This window comes from Aotus nancymaae, unplaced genomic scaffold (assembly GCF_030222135.1).
Source record: "Aotus nancymaae isolate 86718 unplaced genomic scaffold, 86718_ANA_hifiasm-v0.15.2.pri h1tg000030l, whole genome shotgun sequence".
Classification (NCBI taxonomy): Eukaryota; Metazoa; Chordata; class Mammalia; order Primates; family Aotidae; genus Aotus; species Aotus nancymaae.
The window spans coordinates 28,404,006-28,431,372 of record NW_026988443.1 but is presented as its reverse complement, the minus strand read 5'-3'; the positions used below and the strand labels follow the sequence as shown (position 1 = coordinate 28,431,372).

General features: G+C 45.4%; 1 protein-coding gene and 2 pseudogenes across 9 annotated transcripts in view; 2 read left to right on the top strand and 1 right to left on the bottom strand.

Moving 5' to 3' along the window:
- Window positions 1-27,367, top strand: part of IL34 (interleukin 34) — a 71,340-nt gene that overhangs the window by 13,098 nt on the left and 30,875 nt on the right. Inside the window, exon 1 of one of the 9 annotated variants that reach the window (XM_064383280.1) lies at window positions 14,611-15,181. The exons of 7 other annotated variants lie outside the window; for them this stretch is intronic. The gene's annotated coding sequence lies outside the window, so the exon portion shown is untranslated. Of the gene's footprint in view, window positions 1-14,610; window positions 15,182-19,362; window positions 20,093-27,367 lie in introns of those variants that run through there. One more of the 9 variants, XM_064383281.1, reaches the window with a different exon arrangement.
- Window positions 12,282-13,561, top strand: LOC105706811 (heterogeneous nuclear ribonucleoprotein H-like; annotated as a pseudogene).
- LOC105706743 (small ribosomal subunit protein uS5-like) lies at window positions 24,022-25,139 on the bottom strand (annotated as a pseudogene).

Genomic DNA, 27,367 nt, shown 5'->3' with positions numbered 1-27,367 from the left:
TCTTATCAGTAGTGTGTTTTGCAGCTTTTTAGTAAAGTCTAATATCAATTTTTTATTTCAAGGATCGTGCTTTTGGTATATAGAAAAACACCACCAAACCTAAGATCAATTAGATTTTCTTCTATGTTTTCTTCTAGAAGTTTTATAGTTTTACATTTTATGTTTAGTTTCAAGTTTCACTTTGAATAAACTTTTGTGAAAGGTTTAAGTTCTAAGGTCAGATCTTAGAATCAAGATTTTGTAGTATCTAGTTTTTTTTTTTTTTTTTTTTTTTGAGACAGTATCTCGCTCTGCTGTCCAGGCTGGAGTGCAGTGGTATGATCATGACTCATGGCAGTCTCAAACTCCGGGTTCCAGTGATCCTGCCACCTCAGCCTCCTGAGTAGCTGGGACTACAGGTACATGCCACCATGCTCGGCTATTTTTTTCTCTATATATATGTTTTTGGTGATGGGGTCTTGCTATGTTGCCCAGTCTGATCTCAGACTCCTGCCCTCAAGTACTCCTCCTGCCTTAGCCTCTCAGAGCACTGGGGTCAGAGGTGTGAGCCAGTGCACCTGGCAATATCTAGATTTTTTTTTTTTATGTGGACGTTCAATCATTCCAGAACCATTTGTTGAAAAGACTATCCTTTTTCCACTGAATTGCCTTTGCTTCTTTGTCAAAGATCAGTTGACTATATTTGTGTGGGTTTATTCTTGGCTCCCTATTGTTCCATTGATCTATTTGTCTGTTCTTTTGCCAATACCACACTATCTTGATTGCTATATCTTTAAGCGAGTCTTGAAGTCAGGGAGCGTCAGGTCTAATTCTGTTCTTCCTTTTCAGTATTGTGTTGTCCTTCTAGGTCTTTTGCTACTCTGAGTAAACTTTAGAATCACCTTGTAGATATCACAAAATAACCTTCTGCGATTTTGATTGTGTTGCATTGAATCTACACAGCTGGGGAGAGCAAACAACAATGTTGAATCATCCTATTCATGAACATGGAATATCTCTCCATTTATTTAGATCTTCTCTGCTTTCTTTCATCAGAGTTGTAAAGTCCTCCTCGTACAGATCTTGTACACACTTTGTTAGATTTATAGTGAAGAATTTTATTCCTGGGGTGCTCATATAAATGGCATTGTGCTTTCAATTTCTAATAGGTAATATGTACACATAGTAAAAACATTCAATAGATGGAGATTTGTTTTTAGTGAAAAGTAGCTTCCTTTACTTCTCATTTGCTAGGCCTCCATTCATCTGTCCAAAGACAGTTACTGATGCCAGGTTCTTATAAGTCCTTCCAAAGATTGTACATGTATGCTCAACCTCTTAGTAATAATTATGATTTATTCAACAAATGTCATGAGCATTTCTGATGGGCCAGATACAGGAGATGGGCAGAGCCCAAAACGAAGTCCTGTTCTCCCTGAGCTTACATGCATTACAGTGAGCATCACTGACCCGAGGTGGGTAATGTCTAATCCTCACAAAAATTCTGCCTGGCAGGTCTTATTATTGCCGAGGGAGGGTAAAGGTCCCAAGGAGGACTTTTTGGGGAGGACTCTCTTCCTCTCCAAGAGCTCAAGTAGAACATACTTGTCCTGCCAAGATCTAGGGGCAGGGCTGCTGCTGCTCAAGACCAGAGGAAGCAGGTTTTGGAAAGGATGGCTTCTTGCCAAGCCAGTGGGTAGAGATGAGGAGGAGGTAAGGAGGAGGCTTTGGGAGGCTGCCAGTCTACTCGGGGCAGATTCATATCAAAGACTCTATGCCTTGGAAACCCTCGTATTTCCAGTGGCTGCGTTTCAATTTCTCTCTCTCTCTCTCTTTTTTTTTTTGAGAGAGTTTCCCTCCATCGCTCAGGATGGAATGCAGTGGCACGATCTCAGCTCACTGCAACCTCCGCTTCCCGGGTTCAAGCAATTCTCCTGCCTTAGCATCCCAAGTAGCTGGGGTTACAGGTGCCTGCCACCACATCCAGCTAATTTTTTTTTTTTTGGTATTTGTAGTAAAGACAGGGTTTCGCCATGTTGGCCAGGCTGGTCTGGAACTCCTGACCTTAGCTGATCCACCTGCCTTGGTTTCCCAAAGTGTGGGATTGCAGGTGTGAGCCACCGCGCCTGGCCTGCATTTCAGTCTCTTCGTTTTGTTTCCTCCCTAGTTTTCTTCTCCTTCTCCCCTTCTTCCTCTTCCTCTTCTTCCTTCTCCTTCTTCTTATTCTTCTGAGACAGGATCTCACTCTGTCACCCTGGCTGGAGTACATGGCTCACAGCAGCCTTGACTCCTAGGTTCAAGTAATTCTCCTGCCTCGGCCTCTCGTGTAGCTGGACCATGGGTGTGCACCACTGTGCCCTGCTAATTTTTATTTTTAGTAGAGATGGGTTCTCACTTTGTTTCTCAGGCTGCTCTTTAACTCCTGGGCTCAAGCGGTCCTCCCACTTCAGCCTCCCACAGTGCTGGGATTACAGACATGAGCGCCCACACTGGGGCTCCTCTCTAGTTTCATAGGAACATTCTTCTGGGGATTAGTCTAACCTTGTTTGGCTGACTTCAGGAGAAATGGGATTTGTCTTAGTCTGTTTGGCCTGCCATAAGAAAATCGGGCTGGGTGTGCTGGCTCATGCCTGTAACCCCAGGACTTTGGGAGGCTGAGGCAGGCGGTTCAGTTAAGGTCAAGAGTTCCAGCCCAGCTGGGCCAACATAGTGAAATCCCATCTCTACTGGGCATGGTGGCACGTGCCTGTAGTCCCAGCTACTTGGGAGGCTGAGACAGGAGAATCGCTGGAACCTGGGAGGCAGAGGTTGCAGTGAGCTGAGATTGCATCACTGCACTCCAGCATGGTGACATATCGAGACTCCATCTCAAAAAAAAAAAAAAAAAAAAGAGAAAATTGTATAGATTGGGAGGCTTGTAAACAACAGAAGTGTATTGTTCTAGAGGCCGAGAAGACCAAGTTCAGGCACTGACAGATTGTCCTAGGTGGCTGTCTTTTTCCTGTAGTCTCACAGGCAGAAGGAGTGAGGGATCTCTCTGGGGTCTCTTCTATAAGGGCACTAAACCCATTCATGAAGGCTCACTGTCATAACCTCATCATCTTCCAAAGACTCCACCTTCTAATGCCTTCACCTTGGGGTGATGACTTTTGCAGGGGGATGCAGATATTCAAACCATGGCAGGATTTATTTATGCCAAGACTAAGACTGCCCAGGAAGGTGGCCAGGGCATCCCCACAGGCACAAAGAAGACCATGGTGATGACAGGCTGTGATATGGAGCCAGGGAGAAGTGAATTGCTGCAGACCAGGCATCTGAGTGTCAGTTCTGGGCCAAATTAACCTCCTCCCGTGTCTCCCTCCTAGGCTGGAGGTGACTCTTCTCCACGTGGCATTGGACACAATGGCAACCCATTTCCCACCTCTGCCTCAGAAACTGGAGCCCCTGCAGCCACACGTATGCGTCTGTACCCATATCCCCCACCCTGCCAAAAATATTTGTGTTCAGTTGCAGTGAGGGTGTAGCAGCTATTGTCTGTGTGTGTCATGCTTATAGTAATGTTAGCTTACCACCGACTAGGCCCAGGGCTAATCACTGCAAATTTCATTCCTTCTTTATTAAAAAAAATCATTTTTTTGGCCGGATGTGGTGGCTGATGCCTGTAATCTCAGCACTGTGGGAGGCCGAGGTGGGTGGATCACAAGTTCAGGAGTTCGACACCAGCCTGACCAACATGGTGAAACCCTGTCTCTACTAAAAATATAAAAATTAGCTGGGCATGGTGGCAGGCACCTATAATCCCAGCTACTCCGGAGGCTGAGGCAGGAGAATTGCCTGAACCCAGGACTCGGAGGCTCCAGTGAGCCAAGATTGCGCCACTGCATTCCAGCCTGGGTGACAGAGTGAAACTCAGTCTCAAAAAATAAATAGATAATAAAAAATAAAAATCACTCTTTTAAAGAATTAAAATTAGTTTCACTCAGAAGTTTTACTGAAGATGATAGATGGATGCGTGCAGCCCGGTAGCTGTTCTGACTACTCTAAGGCAGTGCTTCAGCTCCTAGCTCATACACAGGCAGTAGGGGTTCAGAAGGTGCAAAGTCACATCAGACCTGCTCAGAAGTTACATTAAAGTAGCACCACATCAAGGTTGAGTGTAAGAGTCCATCCGGTTACAGATTAGAGGCTTATCATCAACCTTGTAAGATGTTATCTTACGTGCAGCGAAAGGCAAGGCTCAGGTCATGCATGTTTTAAGGAATATACTGACTCAGGCAAGAGACGGTGGGGGTCCAGTTTGCTGTCCTGTTTTGTCTTCAAACATCTTTCTGGAGAGTTACACATTGTCAGCCAAGGGGTTTTGTGAAATGGCAAGCAGAAATGAGCAAACAGGGATTCTAAGGTTTATTACTTATACCTGTTATGTCTGGCTTCTTTTTTTTTTTTTTTTTGAAACAAAGTCTCATGGTGAGATCTTGGCTCACTGCAACCTCTGCCTCCCAGGTTCAAACAATTCTCCTGCCTCACCCTCCCATGTAGCTGGGACTACAGGTGCCCACCAACACGCCCGGTTAATTTTTCTATTTGTTTTAGTAGAGACAGAGTTTCGCTGTCTTGGCCAGGTTGATCTCCAGCTCCTGATCTCAGGTGATCTGCCTGCCTTGGCCCCAAAGTGCTGGGATGACAAGCATGAGCCACTGTGCCCGGCCTCTTTTTTTTTTTTATTTATTATTATTATTTTTTGAGACAAGGTCTTGCTTTGTGGACCAGGATAGAGTGCAGTGATGTGATCACAGCTTACTGAAGCCATTGCACTCCAGCCTGGGTGACAGAGTGAGACTCCATCTAAAAAAAAAAAAAAAAAGCCAGGCATGGTGGCTCACGTCTATAATCCCAGCACTTTGGGAGGCTGAGGTGGGTGGATCACGAGGTCAGGAGTTCAAGACCAGCCTGGCCAACATGGTGAAACCCTGTATCTACTAAAAATACAAAAAGTAGCTGGGCATGGTGGTGCTTACCTGTAATCCCAGGTACTCAGGAGGCTGAGGCAGGAGAATCGCTTGAACTCAGCAGTTGGAGGTTGCAGTGAGCTGAGATCATGCCACTGCACTCCAGCCTGGTGACAGAGCGAGACTCTGTCTCAAAAAAAAAAAAAAAAGTTCCCTTAGGCAGCGTGTGGTGGCTCATACCTGTAATCCCAGCACTTTGGGAAGCCAACGCAGGTAAATCACTTGAGACCAAGAATTAGAGACCAGCCTGGCCAACCCATGGAGAAGTGAAACCTTGTCTCTACTAAAAGTACAAGAATTAGCTGGGCATGGTGGTGTGTAATCCCTGTAATCCCAGCTACTCAGAGGGGATGCTGGGAGAAATGAGGAGATGCTGGGAAAAGCAGGGGATGATGGGAGAAGTGAGGGGATGCTAGGAGAAGTAGGGGATGCTGGGAGAAGTGGGGTATGCTGGGAGAAATGAGGAGATTCTGGGAGAAGCAGGGATGCTGGGAGAAGTAGGGGATGCTGGGAGAAGTAGGGGATGCTGAGAGAAGTAGGGGGTGCCAGGAGAACTAGGGAAAGCTGAGAGAAGTGGGGGACACTGAGAGAGATGGAGACTACTGGGAGAGAAAGGAATGCTGAGAGAAGTGGGGAATGCTGGGAAAGGAGGTGAGGGTGCCCTAATGGGCATCCTGCTTGGATTCAGCATTCCTCCCCTCTTTTCCCCTGTCCTCTGTTTATGTGCTGCCTCAGAGGCTGATTCCTTATTTATTAAAAAAAATTTTTTTTAAATTGTAGAGACAGGGTCTTGCTATGTTTCACAGGCTGGTCTTGAACTCCTGGCCTCAAGGGATCCTCCCACCTCAGCCTTCCAAATTGCTGGGGTTATAGGTGTGCCCCATCATGCCCAGCCTGATTCCTTCTTCTTCTTTTTTTTTTTTTGAGACAGAGTCTCACTCTGTCACCCAGGCTGGAGTGCAGTGGTGCGATCTTGGCTCACTGCAACCTCTGCCTACCGGGCTCAAGCAATCCTCCTACCTCAGCCTCCTGAATAGCTGGGACTACCCCGCCCGGCTATTTTTTTGTATGTTTAGTAGAGATGGGGTTTCACCATGTTGCCCAGGCTGTTCTCCATCTCCTGACCTCAAGTGATCCGCCTGTCTTGGCCTCCAAAAGTGCTGGGATTACAGGTGTGAGCCACCACCGCCATCTGGCCCTAATCCCTTTTTTAACAGAAGGCAGCCTCCTGCTAGGTTTCCCAGCAGCCCCAGGTGGGGTGGGGACAGTGGAAATGAAAGGCTATCTTCCCTTATCTGGGAGGGGCCTTCTCATGACCCTGGCAGAACCAAGGATGCCTCTGTCCAACTGGCTGCCTCACTGGCAGACAAGGAAACTGAGCTTCCAGCCCCAGGCAGAGCCCAGACAAGCATGGCCTTGGGGAGACAGAAGGACAAGGGGCCATAGATTTTCCAGCTTTAGAAGTAAAGATGGCAAACCTATCCATGGTGAAGTGGAATTGCTCCTCTCTAGGTCCAGCAGCTCTGGACTACAGCTGGAGTGGCCTGTCTTGACAAGCTCAAGGTAGTGCATGCAGCCCCTGTGTTCAGACTCTGAAGTTGCAGAGGACTTAGGTCTCCCCACTCCCGTGTGAGATCCTCATGGTTGCTGTGAGCTGTGTAAGGCCAGGCTCCTTTGAGCTCACAATCAGGCTTTTGAGCTGCACAGAATTGCTGGGTTGGGAGAATGTGGTCTTTTCCTTTGCCTTCAGACCATTGCGGGGATGTAAAGTTACAGCAAGAGCATGACTGTTAGACTTAGATTTCATACTTGCTCCCCGACTTGCTAGCTGCGTGGCTTTAGGCAAGTTGCCAAACTTTCTGAGCTTTGGTTTCCTTATCTTTAAAATGAGGGTGAGCCAGGGACTTCTGCAAACATGCATTTCCCCTACATTGCTGGCTCCACCGAGTTTGAGGAGGAGCTTCTCAAGTTCCATTGTTCAGATGGGTAAATTGAGTCTTGGAGAAATGAAATGATTTGCTCTCTAGGTCCCAAGTCAGGAAGTGGAAACCAAAACCAGGTGTTTGGCAGCCTGTGGGTGTCTGCCCAAGTCTCCACAGTCCATGCTCTGTCTGCCAACACATGGGAAACAAAGATGCCTTGTTCACCAAGAATTCCATTTTCCCCATTGTTCTCCACTAGGGCCATTTCTGAGTTAGTAAAAAAGGAACCAGTTCAGCCCCAGTCCCTGGCAGTGGATCAGCCATGCCCGGTCTAGATGGACTCGAAAAGTCAGGAGACAGAAAGGAGTTAGGCAAAGTCTGATAAGGATCTTCTGGCCTGGTGCCCAGGCATGAAGTGATATGCAGGATACTTACAGTAGGCTAAAGGAAGAGCAGGGACTGAGGGCCTGGGGGCACAAAAAGGCCCCTTGGAGAGGCTGGCAGCCTCCTGCGGCTCAAGGGCTGAAGTCAGAGAGCCTGGGTGTGTGGTACGTGCATGCCTGTGTGTGTCGGGAGGGTTCTGCTGCTAGTGCGGGTGGGGGCAAGGCCTCTCAGAGCCAGGATTAGGCTGGTGGGGGAAGGGAGAAAGGTGTTCTGTATTGGAAACAGCAGGGGCAAAGGGGCGGAGGCCAGTTAGTATCAGGGAGAGGGGTGGGGACTGCAGGGGTGGAGACTTGACTCCCCGGAGATCCTGGGTCTGTGGAGCAAAGGATCCCGAGGGCCTTGCCCTGTGAGGGCAAGGCTGGCTGTCCCATGGGCAGAGAGCTGTCCTGAGCCTCGGAGGACAAGTGGCCCCTTGGAAGGTTTAGAAGAGCCCAGGACCCTCCTTCACATCAAATGCAAGTGTCCACTTCTATGTAATTCAGATTTTTAAAAAACATTTTTATTGTGATAAATACATATATGAAACATAAAACTTACTATTTAAGCCATTTTTAAGTGTATAATTCAGTCACATTGGTGCATTCACTGTGTTGTGTAATCATCACCGCTATCCAGTTCCAGAACCTTTTCATCATCCCAGATGAAACTCTACCCATTAAACAACTCCTCTTCCCTCTTCTCCCCAGCCCTGGAAACCTCTATTCTACTTTCTGCCTTTATGAGTTAGCCTTTTCTCGATACCTCAGTTTATAGGCATTTTAAGAACACAGTTTATTGAGGTTCTTTTTTTTTTTCTTTTTTTACAGTGAAATTCCTTCCTCCCTTCCTTCCTTCCATGGAGTCTCACTCTGCCGCCCAGTCTGGAGTGCAGTGGTGCAATCTCAGCTCACTGCAACCTCTGTCTCCCGGGTTCAAGCAATTCTCCTGCCTCAGCCTCCCAAGTAGCTGGGATTACAGGTGCCCACCACCAAGCCCGGCTAATCTTTTGTGTTTTTAGTAGAGATGGGTGTTGGCCAGGCTGGTGTTGAACTCCTGACCTCAGGTGATCCGCGCATCTCAGCCTCCCAAAGTGCTGGGATTATAGGCGTGAGCTATCACACCTGGCCTTTTTTTTTTTTTTTTTTAGTTTGTTAATGTGGTATATTACAATGATTGATTTTGTTTTTGTTTTTGTTTTTGTTTTGAGATGGAGTCTCACTCTGTTGCCCAGGCTAGAGTGCAGTGGCGTGATCTCTGTCCACTGCAACCTCTGACTCCCGGGTTCAAGCCCTTTTCCTGCCTCAGCCTCCTTTGTAGCTGGGATTACAGGCATGCACCACCATGCTCAGCTAATTTTGCTATTTTTAGTAGAGTCAGGGTTTCACCATGTTGGCAAGGCTGGTCTTGAACTCCTGACCTCAGGTGATCTACCCGCCTCGTCCTCCGAAAGTGCAGGAATTATAGGCTTAAGCCACCATGCCTGGCCTTGATTTTCAAATATTAAATGAATTCTTCATTCCTGAAATTGCATATGGGATTAGGAGATTAGGATAGAGGGATCTAGGTCCCCAGAACATGGTGGGTCTGGTTCCCCAGTAAAAACCAGCTTTGGGCCTGGTCATCCGGTAGAGGGAGGGAGGAAACACAGATCAAGAGTGGGGAGAGGGCTGATGTCCAGACACTGCAGCCTCTGCAGTGAACCCTGAGTAGCTCAGGTGAGCCTTAGGCCAAGGTCATGCAGAAGACTGCTTCCCACAGCAGGTGCAGGGCGGGCTCTGCTCCCTCACTTTCTTGCCTGGGGAGACACCTGGGGCTCATCGTGGGATCAGCATGCAGACCTGCAGCTCAGCCTCACGCTTCATTCTCTTCATCTGGGAAGCGGAGCTGGTGCAGGGGCGGGGAGAGCTCAGGCAGCGAGGAAGGCTGAAGGACCGCGGGCGCCGCTCAGACCTGGTTGGAATTGCACTTCCCTTCTCTGTAAAATGGAGGTAATCATTGCCTTCCTTTCAGGGCTGCCATATGACATGAGCCGATGGTGACAAACCACTTAAATGAGATGAAAGCGGGTTTTAAAATTTTTATTTATTTATTTATTTTGAGATGGATTCTTGCTCTGTTGCCCAGGCTGAAGTGCAGTGGTGCCATCTCAGCTCACTGCAAACTCCGCCTCCTGGGTTCAAGCAATTCTTCCTGCCTCAGCCTTCCGAGTAGCGTGTGTGCCACCATGCCCAGCTAATTTGTGTGTATTTAGTAGAGATGGGGTTTCGCCATGTTTGCCAGTCTGGTCTTGAACTCCTGACCTCAGGTGATCTGCCTGCTTCTGCCTCCTAAAGTGCTGGGATTACAGGTGTGAGCCACTGTGCTCCACCTGAAAGTGGGGTTCTTGAATCTGATGCCACAGCTCGAAAGCTGTAAGTCCTGGGACCAGTGCCTTCATCTCTCTGCTGTAGTCCTCTGTTTGTAAAATGGAGATAATGACACCTGGAGATGTGGGACTCCCAGGATAAATTGATGTCACTGGGCAGATCAAGTAAACAAGTGCATACCAAGTGCCTGGCACCTGGGAAATGCTGGGGGATCTTAGGGGATCTCACAGATGCCAGAGACAGGCACACTGAGGCAGAGACTGTCTGGGACTGCAGCGGGGAGGTGAATGGTTGCTCTGAGGGATAGGGATTTATCCTGCCTTGGTTTCAATTTACAGAGGCTTGTGTCTGAGTGACTGATGTTACCCTCGAGGCCAGTGCTCCCAGCAACCCCATGAAGCTGGCATGGTCACTGTGCTTCTTGCAGGTGCCAGTGGGGAGAGGGAGGCTCAGATCTATAGCTAGAATTGGAACCCAGATGCCCCTGGATATTTTGAGAGGTTTGCACCATTTACAATGTGAATATCAGGCCAGACATGGTGGCTAATGCCTGTAATCCCAGCACTTTGGGAGGCTGAGGCAGGTGGATCACTTGAGGTCAGGAATTCAAGACCAGCCTGGCTAACATGGTGAAACCCAGTCTCTACTAAAAATACGAAAATTAGTCAGGCATGGTGGGCACCTATAATCCCAGCTACCTGGGAGGCTGAGGAAGCAGAATCACTTGAACGCAGGAGGTGGAGGTCGCAGTGAGCCGAGATCATGTCACTGTATGCCAACCTGGGTGAAAGAGCGAGACTCCATCTCAAAAAAAAAAAAAAAATGATTGTCTTTCCAAGGTAGGAGCTGAGAGAGGGACGAGGGAGAGGAGGGAGGAATCAAAGGGCCAAGAAAACTCTTGGTGGATTCTCTCCTTCATCCCCATTCTGGTCTTGTGCCCTGCTTTCCACAAGCGTCTTGGAGTACTGAGTGTTCAGTTGACCTAGTTCTCCTTCTCTGCTGGAATTTTGGCCTCTGGCCCATGGGTCCAATTTATTCACTCAGATATGATTTGCTAGATGTTATAGGGTTTCCTATGTGCCAAGCAGATGCCAGGCTCTGAGGCTACAGTGATGACACCAGAATCAGGCTCTGTCCCCAGGGAGGTCATTCCCATGGGGAGACGGACACACAGCACACAACTGAACACAGTTAGGAGTGGCCAGTGCTGTATGGAGTGCCTCAGAGGGTGTGACGGGGGTGGCCTGGTGGCCAGAGAAGCCATCTCTATGGAGGTGATGTTTGAGTTGTCAAGAAGAAACCAGCTGGGGAGAAATCTCTCGTGGAATATTCCAGTAAGAGAGAAGGCAAAGTCCTTAAGGAGCAGCCCTTTGTGCGGGACAGCGGGTGGAGCTGGGGCGAGAGGAAGGAGGGGCCGCCTCCAGCCTGCCGGGAAGCCACGGGGAGCAGTTAGGGTGGATTCTGAGGGCAGATTCCAAGATTCTTCTGGAAATGAGAAAATGCTTGCATTTTTTCCTCCCCTTTCATCCTTTGTGATTTGGGTTTCCTTCCTCCCTTCCTCCCTTCCTCCCTCCTTTTCTCCTTCTTTCTTTTTCTTTCTTTCTTTCTTTCTCTTTCTTTCCTTTCTCTCTTTCTTTCCCTTTCTTTCATCCCTCCCTCCCTTTCTTCCCTCCCTCCTTCCTTCCTTCCTCCCTCCCTCCTCTCTTCTTTCTCTTTCTTTATTCTTTCTCTCTCTGTCTCTTTCTTTCCCTTCCCTCCCTCCCTCCCTCCTTTCCTCCTCCCTCCCTCCCTCCTTCCTTCCCTCCTCCCTCCCTCCCTCCCTCCCTCCCTCCCTCTCTCCCTTCCTTCCTTACTTTTTTTGCTGTTGTTGTTTGAGACTCTCGCTCTGGGGCCCAGGCTGGAGTACAGTGGCCTGGAGCAATCTCAGCTCACTGCAATCTCCACGTCCCAAGTTCAGGCAGTCCTCCCACCTCAGCCTCCTGAGTAGCTGAGACTACAGGTGCGCACCACCACGCCTGGCTAATTATTCTGTTTTTAGTAGAGGTGGGTTTCTCTGTGTTGCCCAGGCTGGTTTCAAACTCCTGGGCTTGGGGGGCTTCGTATTTTGAAACACATGTGAGAGGCTCTCGGAACTGGAAGGAAGGATTGGTGCCCCAAGACTGCCTGAACTCACTGTCGTATCCGCTTCCTAGTTGCTGTGAAGTGGGAAGGGCTGCCAGGGATGGCACATCAGTGTCCTTCTCTCACCTTGCTGGAGATACCTGGGAGTTTATACCACTCTACACCTGCAGGAGGGCCACTGAGTGAATCAGGGATGCAAAAGCCTGACTTCTTTGCCTCAAAGGGGACAACACTGTGGTGCTATTTAAAAATAGCCTTCAGGGGGCCATTTGGTCTTAGCCACGCTGAAGTCGGGTGGGTAGTTTGTTTTGACACCGGACTGCATAAAATGATGATGTTGAGCACCGAATGTGGAGAGGGGTTTGTGGTGAAGCTTCGGGGCTTGCACTGGTCTTGCTCCTCCGTTGAAGTGCAGAGGTTTTTTTTTTCTGACTGTGAAATTCAAAATGGGGCTTAAGGTATTTGTTTCATCTACACCAGAGAAGGCAGACTGTGTGGCCAGGCTATTGTTGAACTTGAATCAGAAGATGAAGTCAAATTGGCCCTGAAAAAAGACAGAGAAACTATGGGACACAGGTTTGAAGTATTCATCAAACAACATTGACATGGATTGGGTGTTGAAGCATGCTGGTCCAAATAGTCCTGACACGGTCACTGATGACTTTGTACGGCTTAGAGCACTTTCCTTTGGCTATAGCAAGGAAGAAATGGTTCAGTTCTTCTCAGGGTTGGAAATCGTGCCAGACGGGATAACATTCCCAGTGGACTTCCAGGGGAGGAGTACGAGGAAGGCCTTTGTGCAGTTTGCTTCACAGGAAATAGCTGAGAAGGCTCTAAAGAAACACAGGGAAAGAATAGGGCTCAGGTATATTGAAATCTTTAAGAGCAGTAGAGCTGAAGTTAGAACTCACTATGACCCACCATGAAAGCTTGTGGTCATGCAGCAGCCAGGTCCCTATGACAGACCTGGGGCTGGCAGAGGGTATAACAGCATTGGCAGAGGAGCTGGCTTTGAGAGGATGAGGCATGGTACTTATGGTGGAGGCTATGATGATTACAGTGGCTATAATGATGGCTGGAGCTTTGGGTCAGATTTGGAAGAGACCTCAGTGACTGTTTTTCAGGGATGTCTGATCACAGATACAGGGATGGTGGCTCTACTTCTCAGAGCACAACAGGACATTGAGTGCACGTGCGTGGATTACCTTACAGAGCTACTGAAAATGACATTTATAATTTCTTTTCACCGCTCAATCCTGTGAGAGTACACATTGAAATTGGTCCTGATGGCAGAGTAACTGGGGAAGCAGATGTTGAGTTTGCAACTCATGAAGATGAGGCAGCAGCTGTGTCAAAAGACAAAGCAAATACACAACACAGCTATGCAGAACTCGAATACAACAGCAGGAGAAAGCGGTGGTGCTTCTGGTAGCCAAATGGTGAGACGCCTGAGCTCTACTAAAGCTCGGGATCTGCTTCACCAGTTACTCTGCCATCAGGACCAATTTCCATGTGTACTCTCACAGGATTGAGTGGTGAAAAGAAATTATAAATGTCATAAATGTCAAACCAGTCCAGTTATGGTGGCCCAGCCAGCAGCTGAGTGGTGGTTATGGAGGTGACTGTGGTGGCCAGAGTGGATATGAGTGGATGTGGTGGCATGAGTGGATACAATCAAGTTTTACAAGAAAACTCCAGTGATTTTCAATCAAACATTGCGCAGGTAGCCAAGGAGCAATGAATCGCAGCTACTATAGTAGTGAAAGCCGTGCATCTATGGGTGTGAACGGCATGGGAAGGATGACTAGCATGTCCAGTGTGAGTGGTCGATGGGACTGTAATTGATTGATCATGATCACTGACTCTTGGTCAACTTTTTTTTTAAAGAAAAAAACAAAACTTCAGTTTAACAGTTTCTGCAGTACCAGCTTGTAATATATGCTTATTCTCTAAGTGGAAATCAGGATTGTTATGAAGACTTAAGGCTCAGTACTTTTGAATACAGTACTCATCTAGGATGTAACAGTGAAGCTGAGAAACCTATAACTTAGGGTTCCAGCTTTTCTCACGTTAGTTATATTATAGGATGAATTATGTTAAATGTTGCCCTTGGCTACGTTACATTGAACACTGGATACATGTTAAAAGACATGCTTTTTTTTTAAACTCAGTATAGGAGCTGTGTCTACAATTAAAAGTGAAACATTTTGGCATGTTTGTTAATTCTAGTTTCATTTAATAACCTGTAAGGCAGATAAGTTTAAGGTGTTTTTTTTTTTTTAAGTTAATGGAAAAAATTTGAGACGCAATACCAATACTTTAGGATTTTGGTCTTGGTGTTTGAATGAAATGCTGAGGCCTTGATTTAAATCTTTAATTGTATTGTGATTTCCTTTTGGGTATGTTGTGCTAAGTGAAACTTGTCAAATAAATCCTCCTTTTAAAAACTGCTATAAATAAATAAATAGCCTTCAGGCTGGGTGTAGTGGCTTACACCTGTAATCCCAGCTCTTAGGGAGGCTGAAGCAGGTGGATTGCTTGAGCTCAGGGGTTTGATTCCAGCCTGGGGCAACATGGTGAAACCCCATATCTACACAAAATTAAAAAAAATTACCAGCCTGGCTAACATGGTAAAATCCCGTTTCTACTAAAAATACAAAAATTAGCTGGGCATGGTGGCAGACACCTGTAATTCCAGCTACTCCGGAGGCTGAGACAGGAGAATTGCTTGAACTCATGAGGCAGAGGTTGCAGTGAGCCAAGATCACACCACTGCACTGCAGCCTGAGTGACAGAGAGAGACTCTGTCTTAAAAAAAAAAAAATTAGCTGGATGTAGTGGCACACACCTGTGGTCCCAGCTCTTCGCGAGGCTGAGGCAGGAGGATTGCTTGAGCCCAGGAGGTCAAAGATGCAGTGAGTCATGATTGCACCACCTCACTCCAGCCTGGGCAATACAGAGAGACTCTGTCTAAAAAACAATAGCCTTCTCTCTTGAGGTTCCCTCCCTTCATTAATCATGTGAAGCCCAATGCCTGTCTCAGGCTGGCTTCTGGGAAAGCCAGCCTCAGACAGGCCAGTAGGGGCTATGTGTTCTGTAGTCTGGAAGTTGGGGTTCTGGTATCATGGAACCAGTGACCCCTGGGGGTATTTCCTTCCAGCTTTAAAAGTCTCTAAAGCTGTGTGATTTCCTCAAGTCACATAGCAAGTTAATGGCAGAGCCAGGCCCACAAACTACTCACAGCCTGAAGGCACTGGGGGCTGGTGACTAGGGCGACTCGCCGGTGAATGTGGTGCAGAGGCCAAGGCCCAGGCTGTGGTTCACCCAAGGCTGTGCTCCCGGATCAACCTCTGGATCTCAGGTAAGGCCCACTCTGCCATAATTACTCCAGAGACTTTAATTTCCTTAATTCTGCTCCCTTTTCCTCTATTTTAGAATAATTCTCACTTAAGTGTGAAAGATTGTCAGCTCAGAACCCCCCGCACCCCCTGGAAACAATGGATCCTGGAAAGAAAATGCTTGTTAACCCATATCAATCTCTAATTGAATGAACTTTTTGATGGGGGATAAAGTGAGTTGGAAAAAATGCACACGGTGTAAGTCTGGAGCCTTTGGGGCTCAGGAGGGATTCCTCAACTTCCGCAAGATCAGCTTCCCCACCCCATTTCTGCTTCTCCCCACAATTAGAACACATCTTTTTTTTTTTTTTTTGGATACAGAGTCTTGCTCTGTTGCCTAGTCTGGAGTGCAGTGGCGTGATCTTAGCTCTCTACAACTGCCGCCTCCCAGGTTCAAGCAATTCAGCCTTCTGTTCAAGACAATTCAAGCCTGTCTCAGCCTTCTGAGTAGCTAGGATTACCACGCCCAGCTAATTTTTGTATTTTTAGTAGAGATGGGGTTTCACTATGTTAGCCAGGCTGGTCTCAAACTCCTGATCTCAAATGATCTGCCCATCTCAGCCTCCCTAAGTGCTAGGATTACAGCTGTGAGCCACCGTGCCCGGCCTCAGACCACATGTGTTGAGAAATGCATGTCCTCTTCAGGTTCTCGCAACAGGGCCTGTCAAAGGTGTGAGTCATCAGAAGTGAAGGTGACACAACTGAAGAAATAATTTTGTCAAAAGTATTTTGCAGAGGCTGGTGGTTTGAACTAATCTCTGTGGTAAGTAGTTGATTTCTCAGGAGAGTGAAGGACTGTGCATGATTTAGTAAATTTCAATGCCACGTTCTGAAGGGCTGGCATCACTTCTTGGCTCAGGCAAGCTTGTAGCATAGACCTGGGGACATGGAGTCAGGGGTGGAGCAGCATTCCTGAGGCATGGCGGCCACATTGGATGGGGCCTCACCTGGTCTCTGCCCTTACTGTGCAAGTGCCCTTGGACAAGTCACTTACCTTTTTAAAGGCACAGTTTCCTCATCTGTGAAACAACTGGAGTTGGCTGTTCTGGAACCTTGGCACTCAAAGTGTAGTCTGCAGACCAGTGGTATCTGCAGCACCTGGGAGCTTGTCAGAAATGAAGAATCCAAGTCCAGCCAGGTGCAGTGGCTCATGCCTGAAATCCCAACACTTTGGGAGGCCAAGGAGGGGTAGATCACCTGAGGTCGGGAGTTCGAAACCAGCCTGGCCAACATAGTGAAACCCCATCTCTACTAAAAATACAAAAATTAGCCAGGCGTGGTGGCATGTACCTGTAGTTCCAGCTACTTGGGAGGCTGAGGCAAGAGAATCGCTTGAACCTGGGAGGCAGAGGTTGCAGTGAGCTGAGACTGAGCCACTGCACTCCAGCCTGGGTGACAGAATGAGACTCTGTCTAAAAAAAGAGAAAGAAGGAAAGAAAAAGGAATGCAGAGTCCAACTGGGAATGATGGCTCACCCCTGTAATCCCAGTGCTCTGAGAGGCTGAGGCAGGAGGATTGCTTGAGGCCAGGAGTTTGAGACTAGCCTGGGGAATACAATGAGACTTTGTCTCTTAAAAAAAAGAAATTGGCAGGTGTAATGGTGCACATCTGCAGTCCCAGCTACCAGGGAGGCTAAGGTAGGAGGATTGCTTGTGCCCAGGAGTCTGAGGCTGCTATGAGCTGTGATCATGCCCTTGTACTCCAGCCAGGGCAATGGAGCAAAATCCTGTCTCAAAAAAAGAGAGAGAGAGAGAGAGAGAAATGCAGTATCCCAGATGCTACCCCAGATTTTCTGAATGAGAGTCTGTATTTTAACAAGATTCTAGTTAATGTGTCTTTATGGCACAGTTTGAGGAACCCTTCTCTGGAGCAGATGCCTCAAATGTGATCCTTGCACCAGCCCCATCAGTATCATCTGAGATACAAAGCATAGTGGAGATGCAAGTTCACAGGCCCCTGTTAGAAACAAAATGTTTGTTCCTTCGTGCTGCAAGAAAAAATTAGCATTCAGACAAAAAGTTTTCTCAGAAAGGCAATTTTACTTTCTGCAGAAAGGGTGCTGTCCATCAGCAATCCTGCCACAAGAGCAAAATGAACAAATACAAGCAGGAATATTTATCCCTTATGCATTGGGTCCTTACTGCTGTGTCCTATCTCTGTTGGTTGGAGCTGGACCTCACAGTTTAAGCTAAACCCGACTGGCTAACAACTTAAAACTTTCCTAAATAGGTAAAGGAAATGGAAAACAAAAGGAAAAGAGGAAGTTGCTTGCAAAAGAATTTAGAAAAATAGTAACATTTTCAAATAAGGAAGGGGCATAGGCTGTGAGCTGGGACATGCCTGAGCATGTCCAGAACAAGTATCTTGGTTAAAGTACAAGGGCATAGAATGTACTTATTCCCTTACATCTAACAGATACATAGGACAGTCTTAACAAAGTTATTAGCAAAAAAACCCAAAACAAAACAAAAAATAAAAAACAAGAAAAAGGCTTTGAAGGAAGTTAGTCTTTAAAAGAAACCATTATTTTTAACATTTATTATTTATTCTTTAACAAGAAGGGAAACTTTGAAGAGGAACTTTTTTCCTTCTACTGCCCCTGACCTACTGAATTGTATCTCTGAGGGAGGGGCCTGGAGCCTGTGTTTTTTTTTTTTTTTTTTTTTTTGAGACGGAGTTTTGCTCTTGTTACCCAGGCTGGAGTGCAATGGCGCGATCTCGGCTCATCGCAACCTCCACCTCCTGGGTTCAAGCAGTTCTCCTGCCTCAGCCTCCCGAGTAGCTGGGACTACACGCGCGTGCCACCATGCCCTGCTAATTTTTTGTATTTTTAGTAGAGACGGGGTTTCACCTTGTTGACCAGGATGGTCTCAATCTCTTGACCTCGTGATCCACCTGCCTTAGCCTCCCAAAGTGCTGGGATTATAGGCGTCAGCCACTGTGCCCGGCCTAAGCCTGTGTTTTTAACAGCTTCCCCAGGTGGTCTTAAGCCCACTGAGGTTTGAGAAGCACTGAAGCTCAGATTCAACAGGTACCATAGCCGAGGTATAGCTGTGGTGCAGCTGCTGAACGCAGAATTTGTTTTGTTTTTGTGCTGCTTTTGGAAACACTTGCATTTCACAGCAATTTCGTGTTGTTGTTCTGTGCTGAGGACCAGCTTGGTCGGGAGACCCCCACCCAGGCGGGCTGAAGGCAGTGAGAGAGGCAGACACCCAGACAGTTAACAGAGTGAATCTACCCTGGGGACCAACAGCCTGAGAGCCTCCGGGGCTTGCAGCTCTCCAGGACTGAAGGCGTGGAGCAGAGATTCATCCACGAATTTATTTGCTCTTTGCCAGGTGATTCTTATCAATACACAGGTGTTCTACATATACACATAACTCAAGAATACAAGTAGGCAGCCGCTACCCACCTACCACTAATTACAAGCTGAAAGGCATCCTCCACAAAGGAGCCATGGGGGCTGGGTAAACTCAATGTTTCACAACAGTTCTGTCCTTATCTTTGCTCTGCCTAAGATGTAACTAGGTTTTTATTTTTTTGTTTTGTTTTTTTTTAAAGACAGGCTTTCACCATATTGGTAAGGCTAGTCTTGAACACCTGACCTCAGGTGATCCGTCCGCCTCAGCCTCCCAAAATGCTGGGATTACAGGCGTGAGGCACTGCGCCCAGATTTTTTTTCTTTTTTATTTTTAATGTAACTAGGTTTTAAGGGAGGTTATGTGAATTGCTCACACTCTTTCTGTCTCACAATATCTTGCAATGCCAATATTGACATAAGATGTTTCTGGCAAGTGTCAGTGAGCTATTACAGGTGATAAAACTTCTTGTAAATATTTGCTCCTTGATTATAAATGACAGAGGCTCTGTTGGAACAGGAGCTGGGGTAGATCTTGTAGGTCTTGCCCAAGGCTCAGGAGCTGATGAACTGCAACTCCTCTGTTTTACTGCTTCATACTTTGATTAGAGAATAAATTCATATGGTTTCAACATCATGTAAAATAGAGCTGTAGCAAATAGTTTTCTTCCCATACTTGTCCCATAACCAGTCTCACTGGGTAACTGTTTTTATTTTATTGGGTCTAATCTAATTAGAGCTGATCCTCAGGTAAACTGAGAAATCTCCTGATCTGTGACTCCTCTATGACCCCCAGATCTCTGGACTTGTAGTGTATGCATTTTTGCAACTAATTTTTACTACCCTGACATAAAGTCCATCAAATAATTGACTTATTTGAGTTAACAGACATCTTCTTTTACAGATACACTGTCTCTGAAAGATGCCTGAGTTGCCAGTATTTCACACTTTAGTATGAATTATTCTAATATGTTCTCTTTATGCAAATGCAAGCATATAGAAATATATATATATGGACCAGGAGCAGTGGCTCATGCCTGTAATCTCAGCATTTTGGGAAGCTAGGCATTAAACTCTAAATTCTTGAGGTTAGGAGTTCGAGACCAGCCTGGGCAACGTGGTGAAACCCCAACTCTACCAAAAATGCAAAAAATTAACTGGGTGTGGTGGTGCACACCTGTGGTCTCGGCTACCCAGAAGACTGAGGTGGGAGGATCGCTTGAGCCCAGGAGGTGGAGGTTGCAGCAAGCTGAGGTGGTACCACTGCAGTCCAACCTGTGTGACAGATCTCAATCTCAGTTACAAACACAAAACAAACCCAAACCTCTTCCACAAATATTTATAGATAAAAGCTTTGCCACCTTTGCTGAACACAGCTTCCAACATAGAATACGCGTCGTTCAGCGTCTTGCTTGTTTTACTGAATATATCATGCTTACTATTGTGTGTGAACATGCAGGTTATCCCATCTGTTATACAGACACTGCCGAGATGACAAAGCTCATACATGTTGCAGGTGCGTACTATATATGCAGGATAAATTCCCAGAAACGGGATTGCTAACTATGTGCAAATGTAATTTGAGAGACACTGCCAATTTCCACTCCATAAGATTAATACCAATTTACACTTCTATCAGCTTTGGATGAAAAATTAGTTTTCCTATGTCGTTGCCAACACATTAAATTGGATTTATATAATGGGATTTTTACCAATCTGATAAGTGAAAAACAGTGACTCAATGTAGTCTTAATTTAAATTTATTATGAAAAGTTTTACATTTATAATATGTTTAAGGCCTATTTCTTTCTCTATGACTGTCTTACTCATATTGTTTGCTTATTTTAAAAATTAAATTGGCCGGGTGCGGTGGCTCACGCCTGTAATCCCAGCACTTTGGGAGGCTGAGGCGGATGGATCACGAGGTCAAGAGATCGAGACCATCCTGGTCAACATGGTGAAACCCCGTCTCTACTAAAAATACAAAAAATTAGCTGGGCATGGTGGCGTATGCCTGTAATCCCAGCTACTCAGGAGGCTGAGGCAGGAGAATTGCCTGAACCCAGGAGGCGGAGGTTACGGTGAGCCGAGATCGCGCCATTGCACTCCAGCCTGGGTAACAAGAGCGAAACTCCGTCTCAAAAAAAAAAAAAAAAAAAAAAAAAAAAAAATTAAATTGTTGTCTCTTTCTTGTATATTTCTAGGAGCTGTTTACATGTTAGTGAGATGAGTCTTGTGCCTTTGATATAAGTTGCATTCAGTTTAGTGTTTCTCTTTTGTTTTGTTGATTTTGTTTTGGTTTAGTGTACACAAGTTTTTATTTCTATGGAGTCAAATTTATCAGTCTTTTATGGTTTCTGAATGTTGAATCACAGGTACTGAAACCTTTCCACTTTAAGAAAACACAATGTGGTTTTTGTTTTGTTTTTTGAGATGGAGTTTTGCTCGTTGCCCAGGCTGCAGTGCAATAGTGTGATCTCGACTTACTGCAACCTCTGCCTCCCAGGTTCAAGCAATTCTCCTGCCTCAGCCTCCCAAGTAGCTGGGATTACAGGCATGTGGCACCATGCCCAGCTAACTTTGTATTTTTAGTAGAGATGGAGTTTCACCACGTTGTTCAGGCTGGTCTCGAACTCCTGACCTCAGGTAATCTGCTGGCCTCAGCCTCCCAAAGTGGTTGGATTACAGGCATGAGCCACTCCACCTGGCCAAAAACGTGATATTTTCTATGTTTTCTTCTATTATTTTATATTTAAATTTTGATCATTTTGGGATTTATCCTGATGTATGCTCTGAGGAGTAGGTCCAGCCTTATTTTTTTTTCCAGATGACTATTTTTTTTTCAGCTAAATTAAGAAGCTATTTTATCATAAGGCGTTTATCATGAGTTCTTTTCTATATATGCATTTGAGTCTATTTCAGAACTTGCTACTCGTTTCTATTAGTTTCTCTTTCTATTCATGTTCATTCAAGTTCCCACTGTTTTGCTTATTTAGGTTGATAGTATTTAAAAATATACATATTTCTTAGAGACAGGGTCTCCCTATGTTGCCCAGGCTGGTCTCAAATTCCTGGACTCAAGGGATCCTCCCACCTCAGCTCCCCAAAGTGCTGGGATTATAGGCCTTAGCCACTAAGCCCGACCCTAAAAAATGTATTTTAATATATGAAAGGGATGTTGCCCTTATATTTTGAGCTCTTTCAGGCTATTCTTGATTATTGTTTTTTCTGTTTGAATTTAAAATCTAATATCTAATTACACAAACACACAGGCTAGTGTTTTTATTGAAATTGTTTTGATAAATGCTGGAAGTATAACACACATACAGAAAAGTAAATGAATTAGAAGTACATAGCTTAATGAGCTATCACAAAGTGAACACACCCTTGTAACTATTACCCAGATCTGGAAATAGAACATTACCAGCTTGTAGAAGCCCCACTCAGATCCCCTCCCCTCCACTCCCCTCTCCTCCCTTCCCCTTCTTTCTCTTTGAGACAGGGTTTTGCTCTGTTGCCTAGGCTGGAGCACAGTGTTGCTATCTAGGCTGTCTGTAGCCTCTGCCTCCTGGGCTCAAGCAATCCTCTCAAGTATCTGGGACTACCGGTACATGCCACCACGCCTGGCTAATTTTTTATTTTTTTGTAGAGATGGGGTCTCACTATGTTGTCCAAGCTGCTCTCAAACTCCTGGAATTGCAGATCCCAAAGTGCTGGAATTGCAGGTGTGAGCCACTGTGCCTGACCCTTATTTCTTGTCATAGATTGGTTTTGCTGTATTTTTAAAAAGACTTTATATAGATGTATTCTTTTGTATCTGACTTATTTTGCTCAACATTTTATTTGTGAGGTTTATTTATCCACATGCCATGAACACTGTAACACATGGCTTTTGGTGCCCATGTAGACACACTTCTGTTGGATATTTACTAGTGAAAGAAATTGCTAAGCTATGGGATATGCACGTTCAATTTACCAAAATAGAAATTGGTAGAAAATACTACCAAACTGTTTTCCAAACAGACGTGCGACAATTTACCCTCCTTCCAGAAATGTCTGCGGATTCCAGTTATTCCACATCCTTGCAGCACTTGGACTTTTGGTCTTTTTGATTTTGTTAATTCTGGTGTGTGTGTAGTGGTAATTAATTGTGGTTGTGCATCTTATTTTATATGTTTGTTGGCCATTTAAATATCCTCTCTTGTGACATGCATGGGATTGCTTTACATTTATACATTAACTTCAGAGAATTGGACCTACTCATGATGTTACATCTTCCTTTCCAAGAACACAGTGTATCTTTCCATTTGTTCAAATCTGCGTCCTTTAGCATTATTTACAGTTTTTTAGTATATGTCTTGTGCATTGATTGATAAGTTTATTTCTAGGTATTTTACATTTTTTATTGTTATTGTAAATGGACTCTTTTCTAACTGGCTAGTGTGTGGATTTTTTTTTTTTTTTTTTTTTTTTTTGAGATGGAATCTCACTCTGTCACCCAGGGTGGAGTATAGTGGCTCAATCACGGCTCACTATAGCTTCGAACTCCTAGGCTCAAATGATCCTCCCACCTCAGCCTCCCAAGGAGCTGGGACAACAAGCATGGGCCATTGTGTTCAATTAATTTTTGTATTTTTAATGTATAGACAGGGTCTTGCTATGTTGCCCAGGCTGGTCTCAAACTCCTGGCATCAAGTGATCCTCCTAAAGCACTGAGATTATAGGCATGAGCCACTGCACCTGGCCCCTGGTTATTGTTTATAGCAGTTTCTTAGTTGATTCTCTCAGATGTTCTAGATTTATAATCATCTCATCTATAAGTGGAAATAAGTTTATCTCCTCCTATTTAATTCTTGTATCTCTAATTTGCTGATATAATTGCATTGGCTACTATCTCCTGTACAGTGGTAGTGAGCACACTTGTATTCTTTCTTTCTTTAGCGGGAATGCTTCTAGTGATTCTGAGTTATGCAAAATGCTGCCCTTTATCCGAGTTTGAGATATTTTATCATGTTAGGTAATTATCTATCAATTCCTGCTTTTCCTGCTTTTTGTTAGGAAAGGGTGTTGAATTTTGTCAAATGCCGATCTAGTATTTACAGATCTCCCAGAATCTATTACAGTTGTCCTTTTGTATACTTGTGGGACTAGTTCCAGGACCCCCCAAAGATAGCAAAATCCATGGATACTCAGGTACCTTATGTAAAATGGCATAGTATTTGCATATAAGCTACTCCCATCCTCCCGTGTAATTTAAATCATCTCCAAATTACTTATAATAACTATTGCAATGTAAATACTATGTAAATAGTTGTTATACTGTACTGTTTGGGGAGTAATGACAAGAAAAATGTCTGTACACGTTCAGTACAGAAACAATCATTGTAAGCCTCACTATATATTTTTTTTGCAATGTTAATTCACTTTATTTTTCTTGTATAAAAACCCTATGTTGTAGTCACAGCTGGAGCTTGGGTCCTCTGCACGGAGACTCTGGTGTGGGTCTTGACGAGGTGGTCAGTTAATTCCTGATAGGGAGACTTGGTGAATACAGTCTGCTTCCAGAGGTCGGTGGTCTGGTAGCTGTAAGTCTTAGAGATGGCATCAAAGGTGGCTTTCACGAAGTTACCCAGTGTGGCAGTACAGCCAGCCCCTAGCTGAGGTGTAGCAGTCATCGATACCAGCCATCGTGAGCAGCTTCTTGGGCATAGGTGCTGAGACAATGCCAGTGCCCCTGGGCGAGGGATGAGGCGTAGCCTCTCACACAGGGACAATGGAGAGCTTGGCTAGGATGATGGCCCCACGGATGGCAGTGGACACCTCCTTGGAACACTTAACACCCAGACCTATGTGACCATTGTAGTCCCCAATAGCAACAAACACCTTGAACCTGGTGCGCTGGCCAGCACGGGTCTGCTTCTGCACTGGCATAATCTTCAAAACCTCATCCTTGAGAGAGGCCCCCAGGAAAAAGTCAATGATCTCAAATTCCTTGATGGGCAGAGAGAAGAGATAGATCTCCTCCAGAGATTTAATCTTCATGTCTTTGACCAGGCGGCCCAACTTGGTGACAGGCATCCACTCCTTATCTTTGGCTTTGCCTCTGTGAGCTCCGCGGCCTCGGCCTCGGCCCCGGCCCTGGCCCCGGATGCCACTGCTGAAACCTCCGCGGAAACCACTGCGGTTCCCCTTCCCAGGGCCCCGGGGGCCTCCGGGCCTCCCTCACTGCACAGGCATCATCCACTATTTGGTGTTTTATCGGAGAAGAAGCTACATTTTTTTAAATTGGAAACTTTTGTGGGTATGTAGTAGGTATTATATTTATGGGGTACATAAGATATTTTGATGCAGGTATGCAATGCTTAATAATCACATCAGTGTACATGGGGTCTCCATTTTCTCAAGCATTTATCTTTTGTGTTATTATCCAATTATACTGTTTTAGTAATTTTAAAATGTACAATTATTGACTGTAGTCACCCTGTTGTGCTGTCACATACTAGGTCTTACTCATTCTGTCTATGTTTTTGTTCCCACCAACCATCTTTCCCACTTCCACCCATTGACCACCCTTCCCAGCCACTGGTAACCATCCTTCTTCTCTCTATCTCCTTTAGTTTAATCGTTTTAATTTTTAGCACCCACACACAAGTGAGAACACGTAACATTTATCTTTCTGTGCCTGGCTTATTTCACTTAACACAATGACGACCTCATGTGGTTACAAATGACGGGATCTCATTCTTTTAATGGCTGGATAGTACTCCAGTCTGTATGTGTACTACATTTTCTTTCCTTTTTTCTTTCTTATTTTTATTTTTTGAGACGGAGTCTCTCTCTGTCACACAGGCTGGAGTGTATTGGCATGATCTCAATTCACCGCAACCTCCGCCTCCTGGGTTCAAGCAATTCTCCTGCCTCAGCCTCCTGAGTAGCTGGGACTACAGGCATGCATCACGATGCCCGGCTAATTTTTGTATTTTTAGTAGAGACGAGGTCTCACCATGTTGATCAGGCTGGTCTCAAATTCCTGACCTCAGGTGATCTGCCTGCCTCGGCCTCCCAAAGTGCTGGGATTATAGGCATGAGACACTGTGCCTGGCCTCTTTCCTTCTTTCTTTCTTTTCTTCTTCTTCTTTTTTTTTTTTTTTTGAGACAGGGTCTCACTCTGTCACCCAGGCATGATCAGTGCAATCATGGCTCACTGCAGCCTCAATCTCCCAGGCTCAATTGACTCTCCTACCTCAGCTTCCCAAGTAGCTTGGACTATAGGCATACTGCCACGCCTGGCTAATTTTTGTATTTTTTTGTAGAGACAGGGTTTCGCCATGTTGCTGAGGCTGGCCTTAAACTCCTGGGTTCAAGTGATCCTCCAGTCTCAGTTTCCCAAAGTGTTGAGATTACAGGAGTGAGCCACCAAGCTCAGCTCACATTTTCTTTATCTATTCATCTGCTTATGGACACTCAGGTTGCTTCTAAATCTGTTGCTTCTAAATTCACTATTGTGAATAGTGCTGCAGTAAATATGGGAGTGCAGATATGTCTTCAGTGTACTGATTTCCTTTCTTTTGGGCATATAGCTGGCAGTGGGATTGCTAGATTATGTGGTAGCCTAAACTACATTTTCAGTCTGTGGTTGGTTAAAACTGCAGATGCAAAACCACAGACACAGAAAATTGACTGTGATATGTTATATTAAGAAGCTTCCTAGTATTGAACCATCCTTGCACTCTTGGAATAAAGTCTCTTTGGTTCTTCAGTGTCCTGTGTCATCCAACTGGAGAAGCTCCTTTCACTGAGCCAATAACTACTGTGGACTTTTGTGGACATGGACAGGGCCAGTACCCATAGACTTAAGTCTCCTTTCCTGCAGTAAGAAATTATTGGTTTGATTCTCTTCCAAGAAACCCCACTTGAAGTCCTTTCTGGTGTCAGGGAGAGTAGAAACTGGGTTTTCCCATGGAGTTAGAAAAAACTGCAGTCTTTTTCAGTTTAGCTCTTCTTGTTTTTGCTAACTTTTGAAACAAAATAAAACATATTAAAACCTCAAAAACAAAACCAAAGAATCTTTATCCTGTTATAATCAGCTTTGTTTATATAATGTTGTGGAGGATGTTCCAATGACCTTTTATAGTCTCTGGGCTGTTATAAAACTAAACTTGGAACTCACTTCCCTGATGTCTCTCAAGAAGAGTAGAAAAATAAAAAAGTTAAAATAGTCTGGGTCAGTAACAAAGAAAAACCTTTAGGTTCTTGGTCACTGGAGAATGTGATACCTAATCCCTAGAAACAGGTACACACTTGTCGAGGCAACCCAGTGATTAAGACGGTCCCTGCTTTGCAGCTTACTATGTGTGTGACCTCCGACAAGTTACCTCATCCCTCTGGTCCTCTGTTTCCTCATCAATTTGAGAAGATAATAATATTGAGCCCAGGAGTTCAAGACCAGCCTGGACACCATGGCAAAACCCCATCTCTACAAAAATATTATAATACAGAAAGTTAACTGGGTGTGCTGTTGCATGCCTGTAATCCCAGGTATGGAGGTTATAGGTGTGATGGTTAATTTGGAGGCTGAGGTAGGAGGATTACTTGAGCCTGGCGAGGTTAAGGCTGTAGTGAGTGGTGATCGCACCACTGCACTTCAGCCTGGGTGACAGAGTGAAACCCTGTCTCGAAAAAAAAAAAGAGAGAGAGAGAGAGAGAGAGGGAAGATAATAGTTCCCAACTCCAGCCTTGTTGTGAGGCAATTTGTTAATACTTGGAAAGTTCCCTGGGACATGGTAGGCAC